This window comes from Lycorma delicatula, chromosome 9 (genome assembly GCF_047948215.1).
Source record: "Lycorma delicatula isolate Av1 chromosome 9, ASM4794821v1, whole genome shotgun sequence".
NCBI classification, from domain to species: Eukaryota; Metazoa; Arthropoda; class Insecta; order Hemiptera; family Fulgoridae; genus Lycorma; species Lycorma delicatula.
This window is the reverse complement of record NC_134463.1, coordinates 28,409,496-28,417,186: the sequence shown is the minus strand read 5'-3', so window position 1 is coordinate 28,417,186 and position 7,691 is coordinate 28,409,496.

Below are 7,691 nucleotides of genomic sequence, written 5' to 3'. Positions count from 1 at the left end.
TTTGCTGTAACAGGAAATAAATATTAAAAATTAAAAAATACGACTTAAAAAAAAAACATTGCTCTTTAATATAGGATAATTACCAATATAGTATAATTAAAAAGTGTGCAGGTGACAATTTTGTATATAGTATTTATGTAAAGTACAATTTTTTTTCAAATTTTTTAAATTTATTTAAACATATATATATATATATATATATATATATATATATATATCTTATGACACTCTTGGTAAGGTAAGGATTCCAACCCGAGCTAATACATCTAAATCGGTTTTGAGCTCTTCAGCTACTACGGTGGAACAAACACATACATACTCCCTAAATACATTACACTCTTTTTTGGGAAGTCGTGTAAATAAGGTCCATTTTTGAGTACATTAGTTAATTTTTATTCTGGTTTGGTTCCATAGTGATTTTGTATTATACTGGCAATTACCCCGTTTGAATTTTGAAAATCGGAAGATTGGTTGCGATGATATATCAACATTTTCTTATAAATATGAACTGTTAGATCGAGAGTGTATCTGATGCATTCAAATGTTAGTCTTCAACGTACTAACAAATAGCATGTTTGAATTTTGAAAATCGGAAGGTTTGTAGAGATATTATAAGAACACTCCATTACACCTCCCAAAAAAGCGCTTCAGAGGCACTTAGATTGTTACCGGTTGATTGGAATGATTTGTCTAGCCTCGAACGAGGTGCTTGTATCACCTCACCACTCTAGTCTCACACGCAGTCAGCGTGTAAGCACATTATTATTAAACAAATTTAAAAAAAAAATTTATTTGATATTTTTTTTTTTTTTTTTTTTTTTTTGTCTTCAGTCATTTGACTGGTTTGATGCAGCTCTCCAAGATTCCCTATCTAGTGCTAGTCGTTTCATTTCAGTATACCCTCTACATCCTACATCCCCAACAATTTGTTTTACATACTTCAAACGTGGCCTGCCTACACAATTTTTCCCTTCTACCTGTCCTTCCAATATTAAAGCGACTATTCCAGGATGCCTTAGTATGTGGCCTATAAGTCTGTCTCTTCTTTTAACTATATTTTTCCAAATGCTACTTTCTTCATCTATTTGCCGCAATATTTGATATTATTTTATTTAATATAAAGTTGAGTCTATTATTTTGTAATATTATTCATTAGATTGATTTAAACCATTCAGTTCAAATCCAACTCTCAGAGTGATAGAGACTCACAGTTCACAGTTCATTAAAGTCTATGGTTCAACTGGCAAATCTCTACTAATATTTATATATATATATATATATATACACACAAATTTGTGTAATCTATGACATTCCCGCTAACGTAAGGATTCCAACGCAGAGTAATACATCTAAATCTGTTCAGCTGTTGAGCTGCTACGGTGGAAAAACATACATACATACATACACCCTAAATATATTACATCCTTTTTGGGCAGTCGTATAAGAAAATATTTGATTTTAAACGTCTCTAAGTAGTAATCCTTGATATCAACCTGCGATATTCTCAGAATTTTTTATAATATTTTATAATGCGTGTTAGAATTTAGATAATATTAAACTTTCTATCGCCAGATTTATTTTTCTTAGATTTTTAGATATCTTGTTTGCTCATTTATTGATTTTTTAAGCCTGTTATGAGATTTTTATAAGATTACTTTTAGAGATTACTTTTTAATCTTTACATGGAACTAACTAGCAGTTAATGATGTTAAAGAACAATTTAGATTCGGAGTAACAGTACAAGGTGAAAAGATAAAGATGCTACGATTTGCTGATGATATAGTAATTCTAGCCGAGAGTAATGAGGATTTAGAAGAAACAATGAACGGCATAGATGAAGTCCTACGCAAGAACTATCGCATGAAAATAAACAAGAACAAAACAAAAGTAATGAAATGTAAAAGAAATAACAAAGATGGACCACTGAATGTGAAAATAGGAGGAGAAAAGATTATGGAGGTAGAAGAATTTTGTTATTTGGGAAGTAGAATTACTAAAGATGGACGAAGCAGGAGCGATATAAAATGCCGAATAGCACAAGCTAAACGAGCATACAGTAAGAAATATAATTTGTTTACATAAAAAAATTAATTTAAATGTCAGGAAAAGATTTTTGAAAGTGTATGTTTGGAGTGTCGCTTTATATGGAAGTGAAACTTGGACGATCGGACTATCTGAGAAGAAAAGATTAGAAGCTTTTGAAATGTGGTGCTATAGGAGAATGTTAAAAATCAGATGGGTGGATAAAGTGACAAATGAAGAGGTATTACGGCAAATAGATGAAGAAAGAAGCATTTGGAAAAATATAGTTAAAAGAAGAGACAGACTTATAGGCCACATACTAAGGCATTCTGGAATAGTCGCTTTAATATTGGAAGGACAGGTAGAAGGAAAAAATTGTGTAGGCAGGCCACGTTTGGAATATGTAAAACAAATTGTTAGGGATATAGGATATAGAGGGTATACTGAAATGAAACGACTAGCACTAAATAGGGAATCTTGGAGAGCTGCATCAAACCAGTTAAATGACTGAAGAGTAAAAAAAAATGAGATTTTTAAGGCGTAAAAATAGAAATTTATGATAAAGGAAAACTTAATGTTACTTTTTTGTCTTTACTGATTTTTAACTGTGCTAAAAATTACGTGTTCTTTTCTAAAGAAAAGAACACGTAACTGATAAAAAGTTTACATTAGTCTTTTACGTTTATAAAGATAAGTTTTTACTTCCTTTTACGAAGTAAAGAAAGTATTATGATCGCGAATTATTTCGGTTTTTAGATTTTAACGGAAGTATTTATTTTGACCATCCCTCAATCCATTTTGACTAGTTTCGGCGTGACGTCTGTAATTACGTATGTATGTATCTATCTCGCATAACTCAAAAACGATTAGCCGTATATGTTGAAATTTTGTTGTAACATATAGTTGTGTACCTCCCTTTTTGATTTCAATCGACAAAACCAAAAAGCCCAAAATTAAAAAAAAAATTGGATTTTGAACTTTCTCATAACTGCTGCAATAATCCGTCATTGAGCGTTTTTCAGCGTTACATCATAAGTGGTACTTATTTTCATTGATTCCACAGTTATAGCCAAATACAATTTTAATTAATAAAATATTTGGTTCTTGTAATATGAAAGTACATCGGTTCGAATCAGACTTCATCTCCCCTTTTTTTTTAATTTAAATATATTGATTTATTAATAATTTTTAACTCGTGATTGCAAAAAAAAAAATAATACAATAACTAGTAAATCAATAATAACAATAACAAATGTGAAAAAAATCAGAAGTTATTAGTGAAATAAAATTTTATGTACTTTTAAAAATGTGTGTGTAATTTAATAGGCATTATTACATATGTAATAGATTTGGTGAAACATCTGATTATTTAATATTAATTGAAAATTATAATTTAGAATCGTACTAATTTTGGATTTTCTAGTTTAATTTTATTTAATTATTCTGGAATTTCTGTTTAATTTTTTCTACATTAAAGTTAACTACAAAGTGACTGAAAACAAGAACACATGTACAACATGTACACTGAGGTACAATCGATCTTTAATAAATTGAAAAAAATTCTTATCTTTTAGTTCATCACTCCTCTGATATTGTCAGACAATATTCTCCCTAAGTCGGAGGTAATAATCATTTCGTTTATTTTTTATTTGTTGCCAGTCATTTAATCGCTGACTCATTTATATCGGTTTGATATAATTCTTCTGACCTTAATTTGTGTACACGTTTTCTAGTTTCAGCAATTGTGTAACTGTCCACTTTATTAATAAATTGAATGATCGTATCTCACTTTTAAATGAAAGAAGTTTAATTGAAGTACAGCAAAAAATTAGTATATGTAATTTAATAGGCATACAAGGATGTCATGTGATGTTCACATCAGATTTTTTATTGTAATATCACCCCTGAGGTTGAACATGACATGTCAGTTACTGAAGTGAGAAGAGACATGTTTATATATTTTCTGATTTCCTTTATAACATTATTTTTTAACTTCCTCTGTTTTTGAAATGTTATCCAATATTTTTGATCCTCTGTTGCTTCTCTATTTTCTTATATTCGCCATTAGTATGTAATATTTGTATTAAATAAAATTATTTGAAAAGTACTAAACAAATTTGTTACACAATTGTTTTAAAGTAAACATTTTTATGCATAAAATAAATTGTGTTTCTGTTATGAAATTCTAAAAATAAGTTTTGATTATTAAGCAAATATATGTCAATCTAGGTCAAGGTCAACGAAACATTTTTTAATTTTTTAATATTACTTAAAAATGAAATATAAAATTTTGTTTAATTCATTAGCTTCAAAAATATTTAAAAACATATCTATTTTACGTTAAATATATTTAAATTTAAGGATATTTTTTATTTATCTAATAATTTGTAGAAAACATATTTTTGTGAATTTAGTGATTAAATTTCATTAAAAAAAAAGTATAAAAAGTGTGGTATTAGATATATAAAATAATTTTTTGTTGTAAGTGTCTCAAGTGGTACATTTTATTTTATACAGAAATAAGCTTTGTTTAAAGAACTTAAAATAGCTTTGTTTGATGTATTACCATAAGAAAAAAATATTCTTTCTCAATGTAAACCTCTTTCTCCCTTTAACAGGGTGACATTTAATTTGGGAGAAAGGAATTTAATGAAAAAGTAGTGGTTCATCCTGGTACAAAGAACTCAAAAAGGAACAAAAAATTACACTCTTTTATATATATATATGTTTGTATGTGTACAGTTTCTGTAATAATTCGCCTAACATTTTATAAAATAATTATTATACTTGTACTCTTCCGTGGTTTTATAATAACACAAGTTTGTCTTCTTACTGCTTCCTTTCTCATTCAAATTAGAAAAGAATAATATTCAAAGTGAAAATTACAAAATGGTTTAATAAAAGAATTTTAATATACCATAATATCATAAAGGATTTTCTATCAAAAGCAAGTGTTTCATTTACGAGTATAATATTTTTATAACTACAATCATGTGAGCACTCCAAAAAATAAAAACAAAACTAAAAATTTGTACTAAGACCGATATTACATGTATATATATATTTATATATATTATTTAAAATAACGGTTATTAAAATAAAAATAATGAACGAAAAGTTTTCTATAAAAGAAAACGAATATGCTAAAGATTTCATAAAAATGAATAAAGGAAAAAAATTATAAAAATTAGACCACCAGCTAATTTTATGAAATCAACTAGTTACAGAATAAATAAAATTGTAGTTAAAATTAATAAAACAATATTAGAATAATTTAAAAAAAAATCAATTAAACTTCAAAATATACTAAAAAATTATAAAATTAAATTTATGTATGTTATAAAAAAAAAAAACAGCAATAATAACAATAAAATTCAAAATAGCCATTATTAAAAAAAAAATATTAGCCATTGTAAAATAAGTTATTTTTATTTTATATAGTACAGTCTAAAAAATCAAATTTTTATAACAATTATTAAACAAATAGATTGTTTAACAATTACAAGTTACAACAATTACAACAATTTATTGAAAAACATTGGGTACATAATCTTTGTAAAAGTACAACATAAATTAAAAATTAACTTATGAAAATTGACACGCTATTAATTATTCGGATTTAAAAAATTATAAAAAATACTATAAAAAAATAAAATGTTAACGTTTAATTCCTTTAAAAAAAAGAAAAGCTGAAATCACAGTTGTAGGACTTTCCCATCACGCGGTTTTTTTTCTGATGCACGGCTTACACACACAACATCGGTCTGAAGCACACTAGTGAAGCACTGACTGTTTGTAAGTGCTTCAATAGCGCTCCTTGTGGTGAGGGGGTACTATTGACGCATTATTCCCACTTAGCCACTAATTTAGAGAATTTTTTGGGATGGGATGCGATTTTGAAAGAAATGTGTTTGCAAATATGATTATTAATTAACAAATGTGCCTAAGAAAAATAAAACCTTAATTAGGCGAAATTTTGAGATACTGAGGGTGACTTTGCTCTACAGCCTCACTCCCTAGACCTTTTAAGTTGAAAGTTTAATGGTATCAAAGCCCCATATACAAGTATAGAAGTAATCTGTCTAAGTTTGGTCAAAATCGGCCCAGTAATTCTGAAAATATAAGGTATGAGATACCGAACACACACATGTACATACGAATATCCGAAAAATTCCCATTTGGTTTTTGGGTTTCTTAGGTGTCAAAACGTCAAGATCCGATGAAAACCACATATCCCCAAATTGGACCGATCACAATTCCCTTCTACAGTTGTAGCTTTGCTATAGCACTAGACGGGAAAGTAAAATACTTTAACAAAATTAATCCTACAACTTAGTTTAATTATGCAATCTGCCAAAAGTCTCTTGTTTCGGAAATTAGAAATTCTTAAATTCGAAAAAAAATTAATGAAAAAATTTCTGATTCACGCAATTTAATATATAAATTCAGTTCTTTTAATCTATTAATATTTGCTGAGCACCTAGGTAAGGTCTTCCAGCCACACAACATAAAATGAAATGATGAAAGAGGAATACTTGAATATTTAGATTGCCCGGTTCCTCTGTCTCTTCCTATAAAACCTTTTTCATGAATGGAAATTTTACATGAGATCAACAACGACCAGAATTAAAAGAAGGTACCAGGTTTTTATTTAGGTACGCCCAAAATGCTGTTTATATTACTAACTAATACAATCTTATACAACCGTACTTGTTTAATGGCATCCGTTGCACGATTTATTTTCCTACGTTGAAGGTGTCACAGATAATAATGATTCAGAAACTGGAATCAGCAGCTACGATGATGTAGATGCTGCCTCGTTTGCTAATGATAAAGCAGCTTAGCAAGACGACAATGACTCACCTCTAGCTTCAGATAAACTACAGTCTGAATTGAATTACATCAGTAGTTGGCTTACTAAGTGGAAAATCAAATTTAATCAGCGAGGTTTAGTTATGTAATATTTACAATGAAGAAAGAAGACTACCCTTACCAGTCAAAGTAGATGGCATTTTTTTCCTCCTGCTGATCACATAAAGCATCCAGATTTGCATCCGGGTCGTAATCTGACTGGAAATATTATATAAGAGAAAAACGGAAGCAGTTGAACATTCAGTTAAAACGGATGTAATGGTTTTTAGGCAGAGGGTTTCGGTTATCGTTGTCAAATAAATAAATATTGTACAAAGTACTTCTGAAACCGATATGTACTTACGACACCCAACTTTGGAGAACGACAAGTAAAAATAACGTTGGAATTATTCAGCGATTCCATAATAAATTACTTTGGAGCACAGCAGAAGCACCATGTTTTGTAAGGAACAGCGAAGTTCATGAATATTTGGGATTGCGAGTGTTTACGCCATTGCGTAAAGCAGTTTTTAAGTTTATTCAACTGATTTGGTATTTGATTTGTTTTCATCTAAAATTTAACAGTATTTCGATGTAATGAATATTTTAATTATAAATAAGAAATTTTTTCATACACTGTAATTAATGCATTCTATTCAACATAAATAAATATATGCTCAGTTGATTTTTATTTATGACTTTTGTATGGATTATTTATTAAAAGATTTAATTCTGTATTATTTCATGTGTATAATGTTTAAAAAAAAGGAAAAAAAGGAAGAACTAAACGTAAACATGTTACATTCACTCGGCTCCTT